This window comes from Ostrea edulis, chromosome 1 (genome assembly GCF_947568905.1).
Source record: "Ostrea edulis chromosome 1, xbOstEdul1.1, whole genome shotgun sequence".
Taxonomy (NCBI): domain Eukaryota; kingdom Metazoa; phylum Mollusca; class Bivalvia; order Ostreida; family Ostreidae; genus Ostrea; species Ostrea edulis.
Window position 1 is genome coordinate 5,483,827 of NC_079164.1, and position 25,016 is coordinate 5,508,842.

At 34.1% G+C, this 25,016-nt stretch overlaps 1 long non-coding RNA gene across 1 annotated transcript; it reads left to right on the plus strand.

Annotated features, from left to right (window-relative positions):
* Window positions 1–15,008: 15,008 nt before the first annotated feature.
* LOC130050996 (uncharacterized) lies at window positions 15,009–21,490 on the plus strand. The gene is made up of 7 exons (XR_008799368.1): window positions 15,009–15,694; window positions 15,819–15,896; window positions 16,086–16,232; window positions 16,341–16,415; window positions 17,607–17,799; window positions 17,893–18,028; window positions 20,177–21,490. It is a non-coding gene; the product is annotated as an uncharacterized LOC130050996 (long non-coding RNA).
* Window positions 21,491–25,016: the final 3,526 nt, after the last annotated feature.

Below are 25,016 nucleotides of genomic sequence, written 5' to 3' on the forward strand. Positions count from 1 at the left end.
CGTATCATGGAAGCACATATACTATAGCGTCGTACATCAAGTTGATCATACTCAGAATTGAGTGACGTTTTCGCTTGAGATAGATTTACAGTTGGGTCTAGTTCTTTTCTTTGAACTCTTAGAGGCATTCTATGTAGGCATTAAAATTTTCAACATAGGGATGGATAGGTAACCTCACCGATTTTTCTGAAATTTGGCATATAGTGATTATTTGAAACATCCTCATGGAATCTTGTACCAAAATTCGTAACTGGGGTACCATTGCCCTGGTGAGAAGAACACCTTGAAAATAGTTCCCAAGATGCTTAGAAATGCTGGGTTTTGGCCTATTTTTGATTAAACATAAATAAATTTTACAGGTGTACAAATTTTTCTATTGTTTGCTTAAAGATTAGAATAAGCATAACAAGTACATCATACAACATCAATAAATCAATATTGGATTACCTGAAGTTAAAAACTCAATGTATTGGTGTTTTGACTATTTTTGAAAAATCAATTTTAAGCCATTTTATAACATCATTTACAGTAAAACAAAACAACATACATCTATGAAAGTTATATATGATTTAAAGGTCATAGGAGACGGTTTTTAACAATACGTTTTCTCTCCATAATTATCAACTTTGTTTCATAGACTCCTCATAAAAATACTTTTTTGATATTAAAAACTATATTAACCCGAAGAAATTGAAGTGCAAAGGTAATCGGAATAGAAAATCATTACCCGATTATCGATCCTGATTTCCTGAATTTGTGACGTCATAAGAGACCACACTCAGATTTGCGAATCAAAACAAAAGCACATCCATGGACGATTTATTCGCAACTGGAGGCGTTTTTGAATGGGGAACCATAGTTTGTATACAAGGATATCACTTTGAACTCATAATTAATGCAAATACCAGCCACATCGACGATTTTTCATCGGAGGACGAACAAGAAGATTGATCAAGATCCTATTTATTCCGTATCGTTTGAAATGATACTGACAGGTTAATTAACGATAAATGTATGATAATTTCAGAGTACATTCTCAGACGACAATAAGAGAAATATAGATAGTTATTACTTGGGCTTTCTAACCCCATGCAGACACAGCGACGCAGCATCGTTTTTTCCAAGGGTGTGTGTGTGTGGGGGGGGGGGGTGAAGGTTGACTGATAATAACTTAAGGTAGGCACCCCCTCATCCCCTTTGGTTTTATGTGCTTAAAGTTCCACCCTGACTCGGATATATTTTATAGCCAGATCGAAATTTCCTTTACACACATCGTGAGCGCCGTTTTTTAAATTTATTTTTATAGGATTTTTACAAGTATCGTGTACAGCTATTTTAGTTTAACAGGTGAATCTAATAAACATAAATGGCTTTAACATTCTTTTACAATAAAATTTGCGACATAAGGGCCTATATGAAGAATAATTACCATCACATTAGCCGCTATAAAGGCTCTTTCTTGCGTATAATGGTTGGAAATGGAAGTAAGAGGAAGAACGAAATCGTCGGAAACTATGTTTAGTTGTCACACATCAGGCAGTCAAATGGATACAAGAGAACGTAGAAAAAAGAATAATCTGCTTAATTTATCAATGGCTAACATTCTCATTTAAACAAAATAAATTTATCGAGCTTTAATTCTTGAATGTTGATTCATTCAACCGACCGGTTGTTCAAAATACTCGGCCTATAACGTTATTGTTTGTTAAATTTTTTTTACCCTAATAAGGAAATCAACGTGCAAATTAGTGCTTCATTTAAAGAAGAAAAAAAGTAATCCCACAACTCTTGCATGACCGTAAAAAATGGTTTATTTCACCTGATATAAAAACTTGTAATTTCAACATGCTCCACCATTTGCTTTGAACATTCTTTTTGAAACAGAAAAGAAGGGGGGGGTCTGATAATGCAACTTTCAACATTATTTACTTTGTATTCAGAGAGAAAAATTCTGATCAGAAGAGCTTCATATAACTATTTCATAGACAAATTTCATTTCTAAACAAATCAGATCATGTTTATACTAAATTATGCAGTTCTAACTATTTTCGACTACAGACCATCTGCAAGCACGGCGAAGTCGAGAAAATCCTGCAAAACGTTGACTATATATATAATGACGGTAGACTACACGTTGGTTTGTAGCCTAGTCGGAAATAGTTAGAACTGCATCTGGTCGAAGATTTAATTTCATAAACCCATTAGTTTTTGCCAAACTAGAGTGAATACAATACCGAAACTGATCCTCATCAACCCCCGTAATCGCGTAAAATGATTGTCAAACAACTTCGAGTTCTGTGTTCTCGGTGTAGATTTCACACCCAAGTCTTTCTGAACGTTGGATCATTTAGACAAAAGTATATAGAAATACCTGACTTGCTACAATTACAGTTGAATGTAAGCACATTGAACATTTTGACGGCTAAAACCCGCAGTTGTTAGTGTAAACAAATACACATTTGCGTCAGGCTGGTCTCTTTTGACGTCATCAAGCAAGGGAGATAAGCCATGTTACTATTTTGATACTTCACACCACGGCAACATTTGACGGTCTGTAGCGCCTGTTACCTTACGATTTTTTTCTGAATGACTTCTTTACATATGTTAAGTAATTAAAGAAGAACACATTTTCGTGCAAAACAATTTTTTTTTTTTTTAAAAATCGTCTCCTATGACCTTTAATTGATCCCTTTATGTATAAATAAAAAAACCAATGTCTTATTTTGCTAATTAAAATCATATAGCTTAAAAAATGTGTTGCCTTGGTAATATGACAAATCTCATGATCTGAATATATGGGTCACATTTCAATATTTTATATAATATCCTTCAATTTGAAATAAACAATGATGCATATTACGTACTCTCCTGTTATGAAATATTTCATTTGCCATAGGAACCATATTTCAGTATTTCATCACAAAGTTTTGTTAAATAAACTAGTATGATTGTTTGTAATGTAAAACTTATACGGTACCAATTTAGATGCACCAGATGCGCATTTCGACAAATAATGTCTCTTCAGTGATGCTCAACCGAAATGTTTGAAATCCAAAAGCATTGCATGTCTGCTTATTACCATGTTATAGTGTAAACTATCTCACTATCATATTATGTTTGAACATATAAATTAATGTACAAATGACTGCTTGAATTGGAGATAACAATGATGAGTTATTGTGTTACCATAACAACCATTTTATAAGATATATGATTCCTTTTAATTTTGAAGAAAAATGCTAACTATAAAACTGATTTGTGTCAGGAAGCAGAAACGTGCGTGCCTATTTGTTATGTGAAAGTGTTCTGTTATAATCTTAATCATTCCTTTAAAGTACTTTTTTTTATAATTTCCATGGATTTGTCATACATGTAAGCTGATGTTGCAAACATTTATAAAATCTTGAAATCGAAAGGCATTGGTAGAAGATATACTTGATATGAAAATGAAATGTTATGAATGTGTTTGAATTGCATTATACTTTGTATCGAATGTAATTTTGACTTTATACATTATAAGATTAGATATTTATCTATAGGTCTTCCCGGTAAAAGCATTATATGACTCTCTTTAAAGCTGTATGGTCCGAATTACAATTTTTTCCATCTCGTAAAAACGCTATTAAATCATTGCACGTATGTAGTTATGATACTGTACGACATATCATAAATTATTTCACCTGTTTTAACCCAAATAATTTGATTTTAAATCGATGTTTACAAATAACTGCGTCATTGCCATTTCAAGTGACAGTCACATGACCAGTTCAAACTTTCAGATCATCTGTGTAAAGCTGTGTATTTTGTTATAACAGTGTCATACCATAAGTTTAATAGAAATAAAAATATCAAATACCTCTTAGTAATGTTTTTGTTTTACGCTCTTTCAGCCTTAAAACTAGACAGTTGCGTATGAGTTAATACATCATGTTGGGATTCCCCTAACGCGCGTGGGTCTATTTATAGACGTCTATTATGGGATGATTTATATATGTAGCCACTATATTTACTTTCTAAATAATATTCTCACTGTTTTCTTTTACATACAGATGTTTTCAAGCACATAATTAAGGGAAAGTTAATAACTTTATAAAGTAATTAATCTGCTTTAAAGTAATTATGTACAAAAATAATACATGAACATCGGGTCATACAGCTTTAACCGTTTAAATTCAATAATTAGAAAGGGGAAAATATGACAAAAAAATATGTTACTATGGAAACGATAGGACCAGCAACCACAATCATTGAAAACAATTCAATGTACTTCAGTAAGTTGATTTTATAATATTATAAAGTTATCTTTGTATTCATAGGCTGGCTACAATATACTAATTAAGAAAGAATTCAATTTGTAGTTTAGTTGCTATGTTGGTTATTTAGATCTCTTTTCATTTACATCAACAAAGTATTTTACCTAATTATACTCAGTTAAGTCAGTTTTGACCAGATATAGTCCCAAAAGTCCTGTTATAAAAATGTTGGTAATCTGACTGTTTTGTCTCCATGGAAACATTAAATAGGGACTGTAGCAGCTACATGAAACTGTAGTATATCAATGATTGGGTATGCATGCTTTTCCCAACATTTTCTTGACATTGATTTTTATCAGCTACCCACATTCTGAACAGTGCTACATAGGTACTAAATGTTTCTAATTTGTTTTGTGTGTCCACTAAAGCTGCAAGGTACCAGAAACATTTTGTTACCTAGGTCATAATCTACTTACACCACTCTTCCATTACATTTCTTTCTTTCTCGATTAATTCAACTTTAGTGCAAAACGTCTTAATATAGATGGTATTTTGTTAGTACTCTCTCCATCAGTACATAGGTGCACTTTTTTAGTGAATTTGTAGCCAAAAATTTCAGCAATTTCCATGAATATCAAATTCTGTGATGTGGCATTAAACAACGCAAAATTGAAAATCAATGCCTAACATATCTAATGTTTATAACAACACAATTTATAAGGGTGGGGGATTGCTGGTGTTAAAAATAGGTTAAGTAAGTAAAAGTAAGTAATTTTTATTTAAAGTCGGAAAACTATATACAGGTAAACAATAAACATGAGCTAAGAGCTCTTTAACCGACTATATAGCATTAAAAAAAACACAAAGCACTAATGATATATAATTGCATGCATAGACATAAAAACAGAAATTTGAAATAAAATAGGACGCATACTTGTATACAGACATCACAAGTCATGTATATATATACACAGGGACTAACTATATTAAGATGAGCATGCATAACTGAAAACAGTTTGCAACACAAACATAAAAATATGGATATATACATAGAATAAATAAATATGCATACCTAAGAGACAGAGCGGAGTAAAAATAAAACAGTTAAATTTGTACATATAAGCTTAGAAGCATAGTTAGAAGTTAGATCAAAACTTTAAGATTTAGGCAGGAGAGGCTGGAATTTGCATGAGCTGCATTTACAATTTAATTCCCCACACCAATTTTGAATATAATTTGAGAATAGATTATATGATGTAATATTTCTTGCTTCGTTTGGCAAAGAGTTCCAGAGCTTTGCTGCCTCATATCTGAAAGATTTAATCCCGTACCTGGTTGTTCTAGGTCTTGGTATTTCCGCTGTATTTGTATATCTAAAATTGTATGAATGGTTTTTTATAACAACTAGATCTTGTAAAAAAAGTGGGGACAGTTTGTTGATAATTTTAAAAGTTTCTAAAGCTATTGTTCGCATTCTTCTGGTTTTTAGTGAAGGCAATTTATATTGTTTTAATAGGTTTTCGTAAGTACTTTTATAGTCACCATAGATAAACCTCAGAGCTCTTTCCTGAATCTTTTCAATTTTGCGGGTGTTTTGTTCAGTGCAGAAGTGCCATGTCAACGGGCAATAACTAACATTTGACATAATAAATGAATGATATATGGTTAATTTACCTAATTTGCTAAGATGTTTGCCTATTCGTTTAAGAACATTTAATTGCCTTGCTGCCTTTTTACAAATATTGGTAATATGTGTGTTGAAAGAAAGTTTAAAATCAATTGTAATACCCAACAATTTTATTTCTTCATCACATGAAATTTTTATTCCATCTAAATCAAAAACTATGTTTTCATTGTGTGTTTTGTTTCCAACAGAGATAGCTTGGAATTTTTCTGGATTTGCCTGCATTTTGTTTGATTTAAACCATTTAATCAGAGATCTACTGTCATCTTGAAGTGCTGCTATTACCTGAGTTAAAGATTTATCTGATTTTGATAAAGTATTGTCATCTGCATAGTTGTAGAGATTACATTTATTTACAAAGTGAAAGAGGTCATTGATAAAGATGTTAAAGAGTAAGGGGCCGAGGATAGACCCTTGTGGCACACCTTTGATTATATTTGACATGATGCTGGTGTGCTCCCCTACTTTAACACACTGTTTTCTACATGAGAGATAGCTACTTAACATCTCTCGTGCTGCTTTTGAGAGACCATATACTTTTAGTTTAAGAAGAAGTAGTTCATGAGGAAGGCAGTCAAAGGCTTTAGAAAGGTCCATTAAAATTGCTGCTGTGTACTTGTTTTTATCCAATGCTTGTTTCCAATCTTCAATTACTCTTAATAAAGTTGACTGTCATCCAAAACCTGACCGAAAAGCTGCCAAAAAAGGATTGAAAACATTTTTAAAAAACATTGTTAACTGATTTTCAATTGCTCTTTCAAAAACTTTTGAGATTGCAGGAAGAACACTAACAGGTCTATAGTTACCCTTCTCTAATGAACTATTCTTCTTATGTAATGGTGTCACTTGTGTTATCTTAAGCTGGTTAGGGAAAGTTGATGTTGATAGGGACATGTTAATTAGTTGACTTAGAGGTTTGCTGATAACTGGTAAAGCGATGTGTAAGAGTTTTGGAGAAATTCCATCAATACCAGTGGCTTTTTTAATATTTATTTTCATTATACTTTTTGTTACAAAGTCTTCAGTGACAGCTTTAAAGGAAAATGGATGTTGTTGTGGTAATTCTGTTTTATTTGCTTTTATTGCCTGTATACTTGGGTGATTTTCATCTACTTGTTCTGCATCCCCAATATTTTTAGCAACATTTATGAAAAAGTCATTAAAAATTTCACATACTTCTTTCTGGCTGTTTACAAGCGTGTTATTTTCCGAGAGAATTAAGTCTTTCTGTGTGGTGCATCCTTTGTTTGTTAAAAATGGTTTTACAGTTGGCCAAAAGTCTTTTGATTTTGGGCCTCCAGCACATCTTTCAATGAAGTATTGATTTATAGACTTGTTTTTTAGGGTGGTTACGTAGTTTCTTTGTTTTCTGTACTTTTCCCAATTTTCAGAGGAGTTTATGGATTGGTACTTGTTAAACAACATTTTTTTCTTGTATATTGCCTTCCTAAGTTCTTTATTCATATATGGGACTTGTTTTGTTTGGATTTTCCTTGATTTCAGTGGGGCATGTTTGTTAGCTACATCTAGAAAGCAGTTGCTAAAATCATTGTAACACTTGTTTACATCTTTGCCATCACACAATAAGCATAATTTGGTTTCTAATTCCTCTGCAAATTTTTCAGCATCAAAATGTTTGAAACTTCTACATAATCTGCGTTTTACTTGTCTCTCTAATATGGTTATGTCAACCTGAACAGATATAAAATTGTGGCAGTCACTAATTCCTGAACCAAAATTACATACTTTCCCTGTGTTTGAATTTTCGTTGGTGATAATGACATCTAGTAGGGATGGTTTACCAATTTTGGTAAAGCATGTTGCTTTTTTCACCAAGTTCTTAGCACCATGAGTATCACATATATCAGACAATATTAAGCTTTTTTGTTTGTCAAGCATGTTGATATTTAAATCGCCAATAACGATGTAGTTGTCATATCTACTTATAATTCTATCTAGAGTCTTGCTAAAATCGTCGCTAAAAACATTTTCATTCATATTCGGTGGTTTATATGCTCCAACAAATAACCATTTGTGACCGTTTGATGTTACCTCTATTACCACGGATTCTATGTCTTTAAATTCAAAGGTAGGCTTACGATCTCCAGCCAGATCGGACCTGAGGAAGGCTAGTACTCCTCCACCATGCTTATTCCGATCAGCTCGCCACATAGTATAATTGTCAATTACAAACTGTGCATCGGGGTAGGAGGCGTCGATTTTAGTCTCTGCCAGAAAAAGCATGTCGATGAGATTTCGCTGTAATATGTCCTTGATCTGATCATACTTTCCTGCGAGACTGTTTATGTTTAAATATCCACAGATAAGCTTAGCTGGATTCGCTTTTCTAACGTTTACTAAGTTCTCCCAGATGTCATGGTCGTTTTCCACGTTGTTTACGCCGGAAGTGTAATTGTCATCTCCTGAGATGTCGATCCCGATCGTTTCAGGCATCATGTCAGCATCTGTTTCCATGCTGGGTGCGGGGTTGTCAATAGATAAACATGCATTGCAGACCCATTGTGCTGCAACGGGTGGAAAGTTGTCCGTGCAGCATTTAAGGTGACATCTTATATTGCAATGTGTGCATATCAAAAGTTTCTGATTTTTTCGTGTTTGTCTACTGCAGGTCACACAGGGAAATTTAATCGGCCCAGGGTTGGTTGAGATGTCACCCGCTATAAGAATTCGTAAGATTAGAAGGTATTTTCCCACTGAGTTGGATCCATTGTCTTTGTTTTTGTTTGCATCAAACAAAGAGATTTTTGGCGGGTAAAGTTTTTGCAATAAATAGTCATCTAAGTACTCTTCAAAGTTTAGTCTAGACTTACATATGTCGTCTAAAGATGATTGAGGATCGTGTGTAGTAGCATGCTGGTCGGCAGGTGGTGTAAATCTGCATATTATGGATGTTATGACCAGAGCTATTGTCCAGTGATATGTCCAATCCGCCATTTTTTTTATTTTTTTTTTATTTTTTTTATTTTTTTTTTTAAGATCACAGCGAGAGATTTTTTCTTCTCCCGTAGAAGTGTTTGAATAAATTCTGCTTCATATGAATATAAAAACAGGTCAGCTAACAAAGGAGCACAATTCGTGAAAAAAATAGCACAATAAAGGCCTGAAAATACTAATGGGAAATCAAAGTAATCCTTGAACCAATGTAACTCTAGCTAGAGACTAAGTTAGATTTCACAGAATTTAGACCATTTCCTAAACATGAAAAAACAAGGATGCACGAGCAGTTCTGGACTTAACCCTATGAAGAGAAGAAGGAGAGAGAGAGAGAGAGAGAGAGAGAGAGAGAGAGAGAGAGAGAGAGAGAGAGAGAGAGAGAGAGAGAGAGCTAACTTTAGTCCTAGCAAAAGTGAATGGAAAATGACGTTATCGCTGTTTATATACTGACTGTAACCAATGAAAATGACTCTTACGGACAGGCTTTAAAAGAGCAAGATGAATATCTAACATGACCTCTGATAAGTTTAAGGTACGAGTTTTAAACCAATGGAAAGTCAGGAAACGAATTAACTTCGGAATGATTGACAAGATGGAGATACATGCAACAACGGAATTAGCAGAAAAATGGCAGATGTGTGGAAATAATAAAGTAAACAATTTACAACTAATTTGGACCTTACACAAAAGTAATGATCAACAAAAAGGATGGACACGCAGGCAAAGGTACAAGAGGAACAAATTAAATGCTAATAAAACCAAAACCATTACAATCTCCTCCCCTTAAAAGAAAAAATTACAATTTTTGTTAAATGCAAATAAATAGTTCACTACACTTCATTTCTTAAATCCACCAATGGGGCATCTTTCATTCCTCAGGTTGTGGTATGTCAAGAAAAACAAAGGGGTGGATGGAGCGCTCCTCTGTCGTGCTTCCCTAGCCCTTTCCCTCTCCTCCTTGTTGATCCTTTGACGCGGTCTTCTTATCATGATGTCAGTTGTGGTATGGTGATGCACCTTCCTCATATGACGCCGTACATCGGACATCTTTATGTCCGCGGGTATGTTAAGGCATGTCATGCTCCATTTATGCCCGTACACTGCATGATTTTTTAAATCTGTCCTACACAGAGAGAGGGAGCTACTAACTCTTAAAAACTATTTTGGTTGTTTACATGAGAACATTTTGTATCATAACAACATGACAAACATGCGCTTCCGTATGACGTCATTGCATGACTGTTTTAAATAGATCACAGATTTACCTTAATAGAAAATGGAAAAGTAGCACATTACTCCATGATTTAAATATTGCTCTAACAGGCGACAATGACTGTAAAACACCCATAGTATATCAGAATTATTGGATAAGTCTAAATAAAAATAACTGCTAGAACTGTTTGACTTCTAGATAATTTATAATAAATCAACTAGGGTGTTTCTTATCATAAAACAACTCTCATTGAATGTATCAAATAAAGTCAAATGAGCAATCATATGAAGAATGACCTAGAAAATATTTAAACTTATACTGATGTGTTGGAATTTTGGGAAAATATTTAAACACAAAAATAAAATAATAAAAACATATTTATTAAGTGTAATCAATACAAAAATGGCATTGTCATTTTAAAAATATATATATTCAAGGGGTTCATTGGTTTAAGGAGAATAAACATCCCTTGATTTAATTCGACGGCAAACTCTAGACCTTTTGAATGCAGGACTGGGTTCTGGAATAAAAGCAGCTAAAATTATTCCTCTTCACTCAAGATCTCATTATGTACAGGCTCAGGAGTAATTTCTTCAGAAATTGATTCTTCAAGGGGAGCAACTACTGATATCCAGCTAGGTGATGGAGAAATACCTTCATATGGATTTAGGTGATCTACAATACATGCACTATCTGGTGTTTTCTGTATTTTGTAAGTCAGTTCTGTTAGTTTGTTAATTACTTTATAAGGTCCTATCCAACCTAAACCTAGCCAGTGATTTTTTTGTTTTTCAAACTACCACCTCTCCTTTTGAATTTGGGAAAAAAATAGCGACATTTTCCTCAAATTGGGAAAAATTATTCATAGTAAATTAAAATGGTGAAGATGCATAAAATAATTAAATAACAATTTTTTTTTTAGGTTTATTTCAGATCTGATATAAAATCATAAAATAAATTATTATTTAACATTAAATATGTATTGGAAATCACACCTTGTATATATATTATTTACTTTTTCTAAGAACTACTTATTGTCTAATTTCATAAAGAAAATAATAAAGTATTAATTCACCAGCATTTGTACCCATAATCTTGTAAATACTAGTATTATATTAATAATCAAGTTTCCAGAATGTCTCTCCTGTTTGGTATTTTTCGAATTTTAATAAAATCCTATACTGTTGGCCACTTCCTGTTATTAGCCTGACCCTACAAAAAATGTCGGTCAAAATAAATTGTAAACAGTATGGCTAATGTGCATCTGGAGGTTATGTACTTCGCTCCATATCTGCTTATATGGATGCCTCTATTGTTTTACATATTATTTACAAAACCTTTTGCATGTGCAGTGGTTTGGAGAATAAATTTGAAGAAAAAAAAACCGTATTTACTCTGTCAGAAATATACGGTTACCTTTTTTTAAATGGCCTAATTTCCCTAGATATGAAATTGGGGAAAACATATATATATATAATGGGGAATAAATAGCTAATTTTAGTGAGGGGAAACAGCCGAATATCGGTGGCATTTTAGCCCCAAAAAATCACTGCTAACTAAGCTGCTACTGTAGGAGGATACCATCTCCTCACATAATTATCCTGTGAAAATTGCCTAGGTTTAAGACATCTATCATAATACGTCATTTGTTTTTCAGCGGTTCACTTCAGAATTTCATTAACAAAATCATAAGTTTCAGACAGAACATTTCTCAACCATTTCACATATTCAATAGGGCAAGTAGGATTTGTGGCACGTTGGGATTTTCCCAATATAAGATCAATACGACCAGAAATTCCATGACCAAACATGAGCAAGTTGGGTGAACAACCAGTACTTTCTTGAACTGTAGACATATTCGCCATAAAAAGAAACGGCAAATTATCATCCCAATTGTTCCTAACATTTGATGCAGAGTCCTATTATACCTTTCCACTAACCCGTCGGACTGTGGCCTATAAGGTGTAGTCCTTGTTTTCTCAATACCAAGTTTTTCACACAAAACTGAAAATAATTCTAACTCAAGACCCTGATCAGAATGGATATGCTTGGGTACACCACATCTACAAATAAACACATTCACAACTTTATCACCTACAGTCAATGCGGTTTGATTAGGAATTGCATAAGCTTCTGCCCATTTTGTAAAATAATCACAAGATCTTCGTTTCCATCGCCAGTAATTGGAAGAGGCTCAACAATGTCTATTACAACCCTATCTAAAGGTGCGCCAGTAACTGATTGACAAAGTGCTGATCTAGCTAACCCTGGACCACTTTTAGCTCTTGCACACACACATTGCACTGCTTACACCAGCGTTTAATATCAGAAGACATGCATGACAAATAAACTCTAAGTCTAATATGCGGTCTCTGCCTGAATGTCTTATAGTTCTAGATTCATGTAATTGGTACAATATTGTATATCTGATTTCCTTAGGAGCAACTAACAACAAATTTTCATTATCATCTGAATGTTTCCATCTATAATAAAGGGTATTCTGAACAACTGTTAATGACTCTCATAATCCCCAAAGTGTTCTGGAGATGCATCTAATACAACATGACGGGGTGGTTTTGTAATGAACTTTTCTTTCAGACTAATAATATGTTTTATTGCATGTTCATTTTGTTGCAAGTTAGATAACTCCTTATGTGACCAAGTTGTAACCAGTTTGGTTCAGGCTTACCATCAAGAGAATATGTTAATGTATTAGACTGGTCTCCTAATTCGCACTCATTGTAGTCCTCAACACAACTACCCTATATGTGACAGATGTTAAGAAATCTTTTGTTTAGGCAACTCCTTTGGAGGCATAAGACAACTGTGATTCCAGAATGACAATCTGGACAATCTTTACGTCTGCATTGTTGTGTAACCTCCCAGGTATGTGCACAATGCTAAAGTCATATGTTTCTAGAATAGAGAGCCATCTGACTAACATCTAGTTTCTTGAAATTCTTTAGCCAGATTAAGGACGCATGATCTGTTCTGATTCTACCCCAAACGAAGCGTCTGAATTGTCTAATAAAAGTAATGGCATTTAACAACTCTTTGTATATTATGCAGTGTTTGGCTTGGTGTTTGTTTAATGTACGACTTACATATGCTACAGCCCCTTCTTCACCATTTTGAATCTGTTACAGTACAGTGCCAAGTCCTCTGAGCCTGGAGTCAGTATCAAGAATAAATTCTGAATTGTTATCTGGATAGGCCAAAATGGGGCTCTTGTTAGTGATTCTTTGAGTTTGTTAAATGCAGATTGATGTTCAGGGGCCAACAAAATCTTCCTCTTTTTCTAACGAAATATGAAATAGGACTTGCAATTGTGGAGAAATTGGGTATGAACCGCTTATAATAACCTGCGAAACCAAAGAAACTACGAACGTCAGTAGCATTGCTAGGTAACTCGAACAATTTTGATTTTTTTCTTCAATTAAACTAACAGATCACTTCTTATACAAAACCTGTAAATTTTCTGGCAGCTCAGATGATACATCAACTGACTTAATACTTGGCTCAACAATATCAACAGATTGTAACGCCGCAACTGTGGCATTCTTGTCAACTCTAACAGGCCTATCTGTAATATTTAAAACGGAAAATAGTATATTTTCTGGATCAACCAAAGTTCTGGAAGCCCACATTGTAGCATTCTGTATATGCCACGTTCCCTGAGTGTCTCTTACCCCTCTTGTTGGTCTGAGTTTTGAAAGCTTATCTACACAAGTTTGCACTAATTTCATTAACTCTGACATTTCTTTAAGGTATCCGAATCTCATTAGACCACGTGACTAAAAGACGATGTCGGGACATATTGGTATATGTCAGAAGGTGTCGGAAATTAATAAAAAGTATTTTAATAAACAAATAAAATTAAATGAATAGCTATTTTTAATGGTTCATTTTGTTCGCCAATCATTAAAACATAAAACACGTTCAAGTTTGATGTTTCCGTAAAATCTCGCACACACGAGATGGTGGGACAATCTGTAATGGTTGCGCCCCTGAAAAAAGTCGTGCGGGAAAAACGTGGTCGTTTTACGTCGGATACAGTCAAAAAAGGGGAGAGGAAGACAGCACAAAACGACAGAAGGGTATTAGAAACACCGTTGTTGAACATAAGCACCCTATTGGACATTTTCACAACGATAAGAACAGATGTGAAGAATGTTGTCCGGGAATATCACGGTTAGCGAATTAAAAAAAGATAGAAACGGAAGATTGAGGAAAGGGTAGGCGTGTTGTAGAATTGAGATGTTTGGTCGATTCCTTAAGCCACTGTCTGTTCTGTAGGATGGAACCATTATATCTTGCGCATGAAACTATCAAAGGTGAAATGAACATGGGACAGGGGGTTATTTGTATATACAGTGTAATAACTGCGGGCAACTGATGAACACAAAGTTAGGTGCAGTTATGTACTGCGTGTTTATAATTGAGAAAATATACAATGTTAGTGTTTGCATATTCAATTAACATCCACAGAAGATTTGAAATTTGCTGAATATGTTTTGTAGCAATGATTGACTCGATTGGAGGCCCACAACGAGTCAATAATGTCCTTACAACGCTTGATCTCCCATCGATATCAAACAAAAATCTCAAAGCCATGGAATGACGAGCTGGGCAAATAATTAAAGATTATGCAGAGAAAAGTATGGCCATTGCAACTAAAGTATCATTTGACACTGAAATGAGGTCAGTTTTTCAAAGTACACACGGCTACAATAAGATATATGTGTGTTTCCTATTTTAATTTAAAGGTAGGTAAAACATTATTTTATAAAATGGAAAACATTTTATCAAAATCGTAGTTTTTGATATGCTGTAAATACAGACCTATTTACATTTGAATACTTTTCAAACAATATGATTGATTATATATTGTTAACATACCTCTCGAGAATCCTTCAATCATATGGAGATGTCACTACTACTGGTGAAGGGCTGCAAAATTTAGGCCTATGCTCGACGCTTATGGCCTTTGAGCAGGGATGGATCTTTATCGTGTCACACCTGCTGTGACACAGGGCCTCGGTTTTTGCCGTCTCATCTGAAGGACTGAGAAAATCGAATGCAAATGAAAAACATAAAACATTCCTGTTTCTAAAGTTCGGATTTTTATTTTATTATGTATGTATCATCAATAGAGTCTGCAGCAAAAATGTAGATGTAGGGTTGGGAAACCAAAAACAGACATATTTTATTTAGGCCTAATATATTTGAAAGATTGACATAATTGTTATTTGTAGTTTGTCACAATTTTTCAATTTAAAATACAGGGAATCATGTAGGCACATACTGTATGCGACACGACACAAAACACTAGGTATTATTCTATTTGATACTTTCATTTTGTAATTTGATATGAGTGGATAAGTATTTACTCATTTGAAGTGAATGCCCTCCTATTTTATTCAGACTCTATCAATTGTGTACTTCAGGAAAAATTATAAATGAATAAGTGAAACAATTAAAATATCATTCATTGTAGTGACATTTCAACTATGGAAGAAAACAATGCACCATTTGTCCATCACGCTACTTTTAATGAGGTACTGCAGTTATAGATGGTGAATTTCTAGGGTATGTAATATTAGAATGTTGAAACCTATGTCAGAAATGACAAAGTTGTTACCCTTTATGTGCATATATAGGTAACATATATACCTATGCGAGTATAAATATGATACTACTGAAATAATTTCAGTAATCCTGCATCACTTTTGAAATCTACAAGTGTGCTTCAAGACCTGGAGGAAAGTGGCGATTCTGGAAATGATGATGAGTAAGTTCTAAAATTTTCATCATATACTATAACACTAACAACAGCATATTTTTTTAAATCTTGGGAGTGATCTGACTTGTATCAATATACCAGTTAACCAGACACAGTGCTTGCACGTTTACAATTCATACACCAGAGAAAAGCGTCGATTAATTGGAAATATACATTATCTTGTGTTATTTATTTCAGGAATTCTAACCCAGCGCAAGTTTGTCTGCCAGATCGAGATTCACTAAATGTTGATCATTCCCCTCAGACTCCAAAACTAGTTTGTCCATCACATATAGATTTACGGGAAATGGACCTTTCTCTTCACACTCCACAAGGAATAGTCAAGTAATTCTCATATACTTTAATACTTTCATGTGATACATTTAATTTCGTTCATATATATTATCATGTGAACTTTAGTGCATTCTCATTCTATGTGGGTGTTATTTATAGTGAAACTGCACATATAGACAAAGTGTCAGGAAGGTGCTGACCATGCTGGCAAAAACGGATTTGGTAGTCTAACAGGTAAGATAATAAATTATAAAAGTGTAATGTGGAATTCTGCTGAAAACTGTATCAATTTTCAGTTTACGCCATAAAACATTTAAACATACAAGAGGCCATACATTTTTGGTCAGCAAAAGTAAGTATGGCAATAAAGTTCTTAAAACTGTTATTAAACATCGAACTTGTTCGGTTTGCAAATGGTGGAAACGAAATAGACCTGGAGAAAAGGTTCGCAATCACAAATGTGTCTGGAATCACACAGGATCATCAGGACAGATGGAGGCTATGACTGGGATTCAAGCGATAAAGGAGATGATGTCACAAAAGACACCAGTTGAAGTTATTGAGGGTGATACAATTCTGTGATATCAAGGATTGAGAATGAACTGGGTGTAAGAATAAAGAAACAACTTGACCGTAACCATTGTGTTAAAATGTCACTAAACATTTATATGACTTGAAGAACAGTAAAGCCGCAAAGATAACCAATCAAGTGATTCAGCACTTCACAAAATGTATCAAGTACATCTTCGCTAAAAATCAAGGTGATCCAGACGACATACGGGAAAACTTAGAAGCATTAGTGCCTCACCAGTTCGGAGACCATACCAAGTGTTCCAAGGATACAAGAGAAGACCAGCTGAGTTTACCATACAAGACATCACTAAGTGACCCAGTTTTGAAAGAAAAACCTGATACAATCTTTGAACATGTGATTGCCAAAGCTACTTTGTATAGTGATTTAGGGTCCAGCCAAGCTTGCGAAACATGTTAATCGAGCAGTCAGTTTATGAGCACCAAAAAACTTGCATTATGGGAAAAGTCTAAGCCTTGACTTTGTGTAAAAACTACTGCAGCATGTATGAATGAAGGTCACAAATACTTACCGGAAGTAGACAAGTTTGATGTTATCTTGAGGTGTTTGTTGAGTTTTGTTTAATTCCCTGTTGTCAGTTTTGACCATTTCTTGCAGCTTATTTTTGGAAATAAATACATATTACTAACAAAAACTCTTCTATGAATGTGTATATTTTCAAAGTAGGAAAACCTTATTTACATTAACTTTAGGCTAATATTTATTGTTGTAAATGAAAGTTGAAGGTAACGAACGGTAATGAATCTCATAATTCATAATTTTTGAATTACTCGAAAAGAATGATGAATTTTTTCTTGCTCATTCTTATTCAATGTATTTACTATTACTTTCAGGTATTTAAAGAACACGGATTATCCCCTGGTCATCATACACTGAAATATTCGGAGAATATGGACATGAAAAGACAGAAGAGACAGGAAAGATCAAAGTTGCCTGAAAAGAAGCGCCGTCGATTGGAAATGAAGCAGGAGAAAATTACCCACAAAGGAGCGAACGAAGCAGCTGAAGGAGATACATATCAATCAGGTAAACAATAACTTACAAAGTGTTAGTTAATGAATAAATGTTGAAAGTGATTGTTTGTATATTAGAGATACATGTATATTCATATTTCATCAGAAGTTGAGACTTTCTCACCAAGTCGACATCCAGACTATTCCTAATGCAGTTCCCAAACCAGGATTCACCAAAGTCGACCACCTGAACGAAGTTCAAGAAAATAGGGTCATTATCGACCTAGAAACTATAGGATTTAGTAAGAAATATAATTGACTTCCACAATATAGCTCACCCTAGTTAAAAGCTCAAGTGAGCTTTTCTGATCGCTTGTTGTGCGTCGTCTGTCTGTCCGTCTGTAAACGTTGTTTGGTTTTTTTTACATTTTCGACTTCTTCTCCAGAACCACGGAGCCATTTTCAACCAAACTTGGCAAAAAGCATCCTTGGGTGAATGACATTCATGTTTGTTCAAATGAAAGACCATATCCCCCCAAAGGGGAGATAATCACGAAAATGCAAGAATAGGGTGGGGTCATATAAAATATTTTCTCAAAAAGCACCGGGCCAGAAAAGCTGCATTATACATGAAAGCTTCCTGACATACTGCAAATTCAAGATTGTTAAAATCATGGTCCACGGGGGTAGGATGGAGCGATAATCGAGGATCAAAGTTTTACTTGCGAATATATAAGGAAAATCTATAAATATGGGACAGACTGACTCAGGTGATGTGGTCCATGGGCTCATTGTTGGAGTTTTGAATACCATTACCAATTCTATATTTAGAGTAAATTACATGTATCTAGATAGTTTATACCGAGCGAAGCTCGGAAGGCCCGTCCACGAAGCAAGGCTCTAAAGGTAACACGTATGTATTAAAAAAAATGAAAAAAATCAGCAAATGAATAAAGATAATCTCTACATACGTTCACTGAAAATTTCGTGATCCATATGGGCGCGGCTATATTGTTTTGTTCATTAGTTGCTTCTACAGTTATTCGTGTTTTAATTTGAATGGCGAAAATACAAGACTGACGTACAATTTGTAATTCAAACACTCAGTTTGTTGAAAATAAATAGTATAATTATTGTCACATTTTGTTGTCAGGAAATATAACAGATAATGGTACACTTTACATGTTTATTACTTTTACATCAATTTTGTTACTAATTATTACACAAATAAATGAAATATAATTAAAAACTCAGTCTTGTGATTGTCACCATAATGTCACTGCGGTTGTTTCAATAACTACACTGGGTCCAGTTGGAATGGTGGCTCCTTTTGGAATTCTAATACGTTTCCTCTGGCTCCCACTCTCACTTCCTACTTCTCCTTGATTTCTTTTAATTTGTGGCTAATTTAAAGGATCTATAAAATCAAGTTGCACATTTCAAATATACATATTGTTATCTCACATTGCACATGTACCATAATCTAGTGTGAATGTGTACACATCACTACTACAGTGTACAATTTTTGTACTACAACTACGATACACTGTATATATTCACTGTTCGTTATCTTCACCTTGCATTCATATATGTACTTTGACTCTACTAATTACTTCATATGTTATTACTCAATACTCAATATATACATATACTTGTGCATGTACTTTACTGACTACACAATACACATATTGGTGTATGACACTTGACAATGTGTTTTCACATTGTTACTAATACTCATCACTTTACTTGTATACTCATGAGAGTTTTACACATAATCTATACTGAAAACTATACATAGTACTCGCAAAATTAACAATATGCAGACTTGAAACCAACTTTACACAACAAAGTTAACAATAAACTGCAAGTTTTAAGCCAATCATCAAAAATATGAATACAACTAAATAGATGAACGAGTTCACGAGTTTCCATAAATAAAAAATATACGATATGTTTACACCAGCTTTTTACCACATTGAATCTGTTGGTTCATTTCTGTTTAGTTTTAGCTTTCTTTCAAATATTGCAAACGAGATGTATATTGTTGTTTGTAATTGTTGGATTTGAAAGACGAAGAAGTCGAGGCTATATGTGACGTCACAATGCACGATTTATGTCGGCTGGCGTTATAATCCCCGCGGTAAAGGAATAGGCGGATCCTGTAATTATCCTCATATATCCCCCTTTAATATTTAGATGTTACTGGGCGTTTAGCGCAAGGGGAATTTCATAAATAATATATATTCTAAATGCATTATAATTTACCGTACTTAACAGAATTATGATTATCACTCGGGACACGCCAATGACCATTTCATGCTCCGCCCGGTAACGGGTGGTTTCGTCCCGAAACCACCTGCATTCCTTCGCTCGGTCCAACGGTCACACCGTATATATTATAGATATGTGTTTTCATAATTTTTCAATTCAATTTTATGGATCCTTTTCAGTTCAGCGTGGACTAATGCCTCATATCACACAGACTGCTGTGCAAGTTCTGAATTCTGATGTCGAGTGTTCATGTTATGTATATACTGGGATGGTGAACACATGACTGTGCACGGAAAGCATGTGGCAACTGTATCGATAATAGAGGCACTTTCAAAATTTTTAAAGTTTTTGAAGAACATTAGTAATGTTCTTTTGATTGCACACAATGGAAAAGTTTTTGACTTCCGTGTTCTATCCTATGCTATATGTAGAGTGGGAATGAATTTTCAAATCATGTTTTAGTATTTGTGGATTCTTTGTCATCATTGCATTCAAAAGTTCCAAAACTTGGGTCTTATAAGCAAGGATTTCTAGCAGAATATTTCTGTCAAGAATCTTACAATGATCATGGTGCAGTTGATGATGTCAAAATGTTAGCTAAGATTCTGTATGCAAGTGGCATGACAGAAGCAGATGATGTAAAACATTCTCATGCGTCAAATTGTCATTTTTTACAAGAAGGGTTCAATCTTGCCAAGGCCAAAAATATTGGCACCCTACATTGTGTTGTTGCCAGTGGTGTACTCAAATTAGCTACTACAGAAAATATAGCAGACTCTGACCTAAATCTACAACATTTGAAGTTTGTTTGGCAGAGAGATGTTGAAGATGATCTAAGAAATATTTTTACTGCAAACAGTTGTTTTGAGAAACCACGTGTAACCAAAGATAAAAAGTTGTTGGGAAATATTAGTCCAAAGTTTTGTTCATTTTTTGAACAGTAAATTAGTCATGTTTATAAGCATGTTTTGAGTATGAGTTTGACACATGTAAAGTTGATAAATTAGCTATTCGGTCGTAAGATGTGAAAAGTAAACTATATATGATAATGAGCATTTCCTGATGATTCAAGGTCAGGTGGAGGTTAGTGACATTTATAATTGTTTTGTTAGAGTTCCTATGCTTTCATTGTTTTAATGATACATTTTTCATATGTATGTTATTTTTGTTTTTCAAATTGGAATGTTGCATCAAAATGTTTCAATGTTAAGATTTTTGTAGGGGTTGTTGTTGTTCAACATAGTATAATTTAAGCTTTCTATGGTAAGTGTATTTATAATTGTGGTAAACAAAAATATAGGGATTGAACTTCATTTGCAGTACATTATTTGTGAAAAATTTGCATTTTTTTTAAAAAACAGAGATTTTGTACATTTCACCTTTTTTATTTTTCCATTTTTTCTTGTTTTTTCATAGTCAGTTTGTCTTTTTGAAGTTAGAAGTGTTTTATAATCAAAATTATGTTTTAATAATAAAAGAAAACTTTAAATGTCCATTTATTTCTTATTTTATTTCATTATTAAATAAAAGTTGCAGCATAATTGAAAAAGATATAAATAATGATAATTTAAGGTGTTTTATGCCCTCGAGATCGAAGATCGGGGGCATATTCTTTTTGTCCTGTTTGTCACTCTGTGATCCTGTAATTCTGTCATTCAGTCTGAAACTTTAACCTTGCTAATAACTTTTGAACAGCAAGTGATAGAGCTTTGATAGTTCACATGAGTATTCCTTGTGACAAGACCTTTTCGTTGGCACTAAACCTCTTGACCTTGACATTTGACCCACTTTTATTATTTTTTTAATTGGTCATAACTTCTTAATGGTAAAATTAGAGCTTTCATATTGTACATGAGCATTTCTTGTGACAAGATCTTTCTACTGGTACCAAGATATTTGCCCTTGTGACCTTGGTCATCTTCGGAATTGGCCATTACCGGGGACATTTCTGTTTCACAAACACATCTTGTTGCGGTAAGTTTTCAATGAAAAACATAGATATAGCTTTCAGAATCAATTATGGTCATTATAAACACTTTGATTTACCTTTTATAAAAGTCAGCTAATGTGGGTCGGATACCTCAAAATCTCCCAGATAACGGAGCAGTAAAGAATTGCAAGATGGAAATGAAATCCTGGAATCAATCTGCGGTACATTTCTATGCTTCTCTGACTATATTAAACAATTTTGTTATAAAGATGCCTTAGAAGCTTACATTTGAAACGCAATGTTGCATATAAACAGATACTGTAACATTACTCTAATTCAAGGTCAACGTCACCATTAAGATGATATGTAAGGTGAAGATAACGAACAGTGATCAATCTCATAATTCCTATAAGCAATACAAATAGATAGTTGGGCAGACACGAACCCCTGGACACAAATTCTGTCTGACGTGTTTCATACCGATTGTTAGGCCGTTCTTGACACACTGATTTTGACTGCGGATCAGTTTTAGACACATTTAATATTCCGGTCAATAGGTCGAATGGATATGAGTTACCGTACCTATACTGGATTCCTAAACTACATAAAAATCCTTACAAAGATACATTTCTGGATTCAGTAAGTGCTCTACCAAGCCCCTATCGTTGCTCCTCGCGAAAATGGTAACAGCTGTGAATGAGAAACTTCAAAATTACTGTGCGACTATATATACCAGAAGTGGTGTTAATCAAATGTGGATTCTAAAAAATTCAAAAGAACTTTTAGTAAACTTGAGATCACATAATTTTTCCCAAATCAAAAGCATTAAAACTTATGACTTTTTAACACTATGCAAGGTGAAGATAACGGACAGTGATAAATTCCTCACGATAAATTAAAGACTAGACTTTTTGACATCATAGACAGTTGCTTCTTCAACAAAAACGGAAAACGGAAATATTAATACCTAGTGATCAGTCATTCAAAAACTTACTTTGTTAAACACCACTCTGATTCCACGCACAAGTACTCTGAAGTTGAAATAAAATATATGGTAGAGTTCCTCATTGACAATATATTCGTGGTCTTTGGTGATCAGGTCTTCCAACAGTCTGTTGGAATTCCCATGGGCACGAATTGTGTTCGTTTGTTAGCTGACCCGTTTTTATATTCAAATGAAGCAGAATTTATTCAAAAACTTCTACGTGAGAAGAAAAAAATCTCTCGCTGTGACCTTCAATTCGACTTTTAGATATATCGATGACCAATGATAGCTTTCATTCATATGTCGATTTGATATATCCCTGTGAGCTCGAAATAAAGGACACCACAGAGTCGTTCACTTCTGCTTCATACTTAAATATTTTATTAAAAGTAGACATTAACGGCAAACTGACAACTCAACTGTACGACAAACGGGATGATTTCAGCTTCTCCATCGTCAACTTCCCACATTTATGTAACAATATTCCATTATCACCTGCATATGGTGTTTATATATATCAACTGGTTCGATATCCAAGAGCTTGTTCTGGGTATAGGCATTTTTTAAATCGAGGTAAGCTACTGACAAACAAGTTGATGGTACAGGGATTTCAACAGTCTCGATTGAAGTCAGCATTTCGCAAATTCTATGGTCGTTATAACGATCTAGTTCGTCAATACAACTTCGCATTGGGTCAAATGCTGTCTGACGTGTTTCATACCGATTGTTAAGCCGTTCTTGGCACACTGATTTTGACTGCGGATAACTCCGTTTACCTGATCAGGATATGGGGCTCACGGCGAATGTGACCAGTCAACAGGGGATGCTTACTCCTCCTAGACACCTGATCCCATCTCTGGTGTGTCCAGGGGTCCGTGTTTGCCCAACTATCTATTTTGTATTTCTTGTAGGAGTTATGAGATTGATCACTGTTCGTTATCTTCACCTTGCATGTTAATGTCACAATTAGTACGTATGTGTTTTTATAGGAATCACCAAGGGTCCATTATGAACAAATGACGATAACGAATAGTGATACACCTTATAAAGAAAGGTGAAGATAATGAATAGTGATACATCTTATAAAGAAAGGTGAAGATAATGAATAGTGATAAATCTTATAAAAAAAAAGTGAAGATAATGAATAGTGATACATCTTATAAAGAAAGGTGAAGATAATGAATAGTGATACACCTTATAAAGAAAGGTGAAGATAATGAATAGTGATACATCTTATAAAGAAAGGTGAAGATAATGAATAGTGATACATCTTATAAAGAAAGGTGAAGATAATGAATAGTGATACATCTTATAAAGAAAGGTGGAGATAATGAATAGTGATACATCTTATAAAGAAAGGTGAAGATAATGAATAGTGATACATCTTATAAAGAAAGGTGAAGATAATGAATAGTGATACATCTTATAAAGAAAGGTGAAGATAATGAATAGTGATAAATCTTATAAAGAAATGTGAAGATAATGAATAGTGATAAATCTTATAAAGAAATGTGAAGATAATGAATAGTGATAAATCTTAGAAAGAAAGGTGAAGATAATGAATAGTGATAAATCTTAGAAAGAACAGTGAAGGCAACGAATAGTGATAAATCTTAGAAAGAACAGTGAAGGCAACGAATAGTGATAAATCTTAGAAAGAACAGTGAAGGCAACGAATAATGATGACAGGTGAAGATAACGAACAGTGATCAATCTCATAACTCTTATATAAAGCAATACAAAGTAGATAGTTCAGCAAACATGGACCCCTGGACACACCACAGGTGGGATTAGGTGCCTAGGAGGAGTACGCATTCCCTGTCGACCGGTCACACCCGCCACGAGCCCTATATCCTCATCAGGTAAACGGAGTTATTCGTAGTCTAAATCACACTGCATGAAAAAATGGCTTTACAAAGTAAATAAAGGCAATGTAAATTTAATATTTACATTGCCTTTGAATAACTTTACTGATTTAAGGCAAAGTTGGTAAACATTAACTTTAATTTGACTTAAAGGTAATGTAATGTCCCACATTGTCTTAACTTTACTTCAATGTAAATATGAAATTTCAGGGACTTTAAGGTTCATTAAAGTTAGTATT